Genomic DNA, 4,488 nt, shown 5'->3' on the forward strand with positions numbered 1-4,488 from the left:
AGCCATGTGGAGCTCCACTACAAACTGTGCACATCTTTGACAGGCCATTGAACGCAAGGCCCAGCAGAAAGAGACACTCTGCCAGATCCTAGATTCTGCCTGCCCTGTCGTTTGCCATTCTTCTTGCTCAACTGCGGTAGACTCGAGATAAGAAAATCCGCCCAGCGTTTTTTCCCTTAGCACTAAGACACTGCGCCAAGATGGCCAACCCATAGTTACTGGAGGCACACCATCAACTGAATGCCTAATTACAGTTTACCCTTATCACAAGGACCAATTGGGAATGAGGTACTGTAACACTTCTGTGCACAAACGGCCTAAAAACATAGACAAATGAGGCAATTTAAAAATTTTTCTTCCAACCAATAAACACCACACCCCAAAAAAGGATTGCTAATCCTGATAAATGGAATTTTACTCAGTAGCTGGCCAGAAGGAGAGCTATCGCCCCTCTCTGTAATAGCCCACAGCTACTAAGGTAAGAATAAGCTCTCGAGGGCACAGACAGACAGACACAGAGAGAGAGATTTTATGGACAGAGTGCAGCTTCCTATTATGATAAATTTCAGGTTTATCTGCATACTAAAGGTTAGCTAATGTATATGAAGCATGATCATAAAGAAAAATAATAGTCCATTGCCCTAAGTCTTATGGCTTCACAGTGAGGCAGCTCAGACTAGCTGCTCAATACCTACATAGGGTACATATACTTAAAAAAAAAATTTCTCCTTGCTGTCAAGTCAATGCTGATTCATAGCAACCTTATAAGACAGACTCAAACTCCCCGACAGCGTTTCAAAGCTGTAGATCTTTACAGAAACTGACTGCTACATGTTTCTCCCACAGAGTGGACGGAGGAGTTAAACTTCCAACCTTTTGGTTAGCGGCAGAACGCTTAACTGCTGGGCCATCGAGGATCCTTATACAAGGCACACCAAAACCAAACCAAGCTCACTGCCTTCGAGTCAGTGCCGACTCATGGCCACCCAACAGGACCGGGTAGAACTGCACCAGTGGGTTTGCGAGATTGTAACTCTTTCTGGGAAGCAAAGTGCCCTCTTTCTACCTCAGAGCAGCTGGTGGTTTCAAACCGCCAACCTTGCCGATCACAGCCCAACAAGTAACCACTACACCACCAGGGCTTATAAATAGCAGAGACAATTAAAAGAAAAAAAGGGATAGGCATGCCTATTGACTTTACTGGGAACGCCGTAGAACATAATGCTTTCACAAAAGTGAGGGACTGATTTGCTAAATTATGAAAGCCTATAATTCCGAAAGAGGATGAAAACAGAACCACCTGAAAGTTTTCTCTCTGGGGAAAAGGGCAATGTCCTGAGCACCATTCAGTCTGCATGGTGATCCGAGTGATAGATTCCACCCCAGGAAAAAACACACACAATTAATCCTGGCATTGGAAGACGAGGCTGGCCAAACCACAGCAGAGTCCCCTAGGTTACAGCTGAGCGTGCGTTTTCATGAACGCTGCTTGAAACATAAAAGAACAATTCAAGGAAAATCAAAGCCATGTTAACAATTACCATTACCCAAGAAACTCACCATCGATATGAGCGATTAATTTTCCAAATTGGTACCAAAGTAAGTCTTCTCAGTCAAACGTTACTGAAAAACAATAAAATATCCACATGTGGAAGTAAATGTGTCAACCCTCACAGTCACACAAAAATTAATTCCAGATGGATGATAGAATTAAATGTGAAAGTTCAAATAATAGAACTTTCCGAAATCTGGAGACTGTGTTTATGATGAAGGGCACTGTGGTAATTACATAATTTCATGTCAACTTGATAAGTAAGTACAGTAAAACCCGGTACTCGACTGCATCAGTGCTCAGCATAATTGGATTTCGACACAAAATGTCGAGAAAATTTTGCCTCAGAGCTTGAACAAATCATCGGAACCCGACACACACACACACACACACCCTCATGCACATGAGTTCTGTAAACAAAAGCAGTTCGTGTTTCAGTCACTCACATTAGTTGACCTTGTTAGAACACATTGTTTAAACCTTTTGCGGCTGTGTTCCAAGGGTTTTGCTATAATTTTCTTAGCTTTTGTGGTGTCTTGTACTGTTTTTAGATTAAAAAAAAAAACATGGGTCCTAAGAAAGTTTTGTAAAAGAGTCATTATGATAAGGAACTAGTTAGCCATGTTATCGATATTGTTGATGATACCGTAACTAATAAAACCTTTTAGAAAACAGTTAAGGAAATGCCAACAGCGGACCACATTCAACATTTTTTTTTTAAGAGAAAGCCAGCCAGGTCCTAGTGAAAAAAGGCAAAGAAGGGAAAAACTCCTGAAAAGCAGTTACCAGTTGATTTTATGGAAGAGAATTCCCCTTCCAAACAAGACTTTCTCTCCATCCCTCCTCTCCACATCCATGTCCACAGATCAAGATCCTCATCAATCTAAGGTATGGGCCATACTGTAGTTATTAAAAACTGTTTTTTCAGCCCACTGACCCCCGAAAACTTTTTAATGCTGAGTTTTTTATTTAAATTATATTATTTAACTCTGAACTTATTTACTTTGAAATTTCTGGGTAATATTCTGTATAAAGAGCCAAGGTTAGGGTTAAAACTTAGTGGTTGAGAACAGATTAATCTGCTTTATTTCTGATAGGAAAAAATGATTCAGAACTCAACTGCATCGCATCCCGATGCTCGTTGTGGAACAGATTAGAGATCCGGGTTCTAATCCTGTACAGGGGTGGAGTCTAGCCTGTCAGTCAGGTCACAGCCTGATAATGCTTCCTTGTGGATGCGGCCTTCTCAGGAAGATGCTGGGAACTTCCTTTCTTCTTCCTGAGAGGAAGGCCACACTCTGTTTCACCTTCCTGTTCAGGAGCCACACTTGGAGAGCTGGAGGAGCCATGTGGAGTCTCACGCCAGAGCTGAGCTGCTTCCACTGCCACTGGGTCCACCCACCAGCCTGTGGGCCCCTGCATTCAGCATCATTGCATGTGCTGCGCGAGTCTCAAGAGGAATGTATGGACTAGTATTGGACTTATGGGCTAATATTGGATCTATGGACTTTATCTAGACTGAGCTGAGATGTTTTAATATACAATTATTCTTTGATATAAAGTGCTCTCTTATATACATGAGTGTCCCTGGACTTGTTTCTCTAGTCCACCCCGACTAACACAGGTATGTAACAATTTTTTAGACAGGCTAGAGAATACAGGGGGAAAAAGAAAATAGACTATTGAAATTTCAATTTGCTGCTCAAAAACAAGGTAATGTTTTTTAAATATAGGTAACCCCTAGACTGTGAGAAAATATTCAGAAACTTACTTCTGCCAAAGAACCCACATTCAAAATAAAGAACTCCTGCAGCTCCAAAGCAAAAAGAAGAAAAACTGAACTTAAAATCAGCAAGCCCAAGAAAATGATTAAAAAATAAAATAAATAGAATCAGCAAGTGACTTCAACACACACTTCACAAAGAAAGACATACAAATGACCAGTGAAATGCAAATTAAAATCATAATGAGATGCCAAGGGTTCATGAGGGAGGAGGCATGGGGAGGGAGGGGGGAAGAATGAGGAGCTGATACCAAGGGCTCAAGTAGAAAGCAAATGTGTTGAGGATGAGGGCAACGAATGTACAAATGTGTTTGACATTCAATGGATGGATGTATGGATTGTGATAAGAGTTGTATGAGCCCCCAATTAAATGATTTTTAAAAGTAAAATAAAATAAAAGTGCTCTTTCCTCAGCTGCTAAGGCCGCATGGGGTGAACCCCTCCCTTCATCTGGCCACTGGCATGGCCGGCCGCCGCCAGTCCGGCCCTCCGCACCCTGGCCTCTGTCTCTGAGCTCGCTTGCACCTACCCAGCCCTCATCCTACAGGACGATGAGGTGACCATCACAGAGGACAAATTCAACGCTGTCATTAGGCTGCCAGCGTCAACGTGGAGCCCTTCTGGCCTGGCCTGCTGGCCAAGTCCCCGGCCAAGGTCAACATCGGGGGCATCATCTGTACTGTAGGGGCTACTGGTGCTGCCCCAGCTGGTGGTGCTGCACCAGCCGGAGGACCTGCACCTTCCAGGCGCTGCCCCAGCTGAGGAGAAGAACGCGGAAGCCAAGAAAGAAGAGTTTGAAGAGTCTGATGATGACGTGGGCTTTGGTCGTTTTGACTAACCCCTCTTTTGTAACATGTTCAATAAACCAAACTGAACTCTGAAAAAAATAATAAACTATCAGCTTACAAGTTTAGCAAGGATATGAAGTGAGTTGAACACCTGTTTTATAGATGAGAATACAAAATGGAAAGAGCACTTGGCAGTTTCTTATCGTTAAAGAGATGCCTACTCTACTACTCAGTTATCCTCCTCTTACATTTTCCCTAAAAGAAATAAAAACAAATGGACTGTAGACAGAAATATCAATGTGAAATACTTGATTCTAATTGTTGTACTATGGTTGTGTCAGAGAATGACCTTGTTCTAGAAAATA

At 42.4% G+C, this 4,488-nt stretch overlaps 1 pseudogene; it reads left to right on the forward strand.

The window, feature by feature from the left end:
* Positions 1-283: 283 nt before the first annotated feature.
* Positions 284-4,229, forward strand: LOC101644348 (annotated as a pseudogene).
* The last annotated feature ends 259 nt before the right edge of the window (positions 4,230-4,488 follow it).

This window comes from Echinops telfairi, unplaced genomic scaffold (assembly GCF_000313985.2).
Source record: "Echinops telfairi isolate 266 unplaced genomic scaffold, ASM31398v2 ScPeMD7_23;HRSCAF=83, whole genome shotgun sequence".
In the NCBI taxonomy this organism is placed as follows: Eukaryota; Metazoa; Chordata; class Mammalia; order Afrosoricida; family Tenrecidae; genus Echinops; species Echinops telfairi.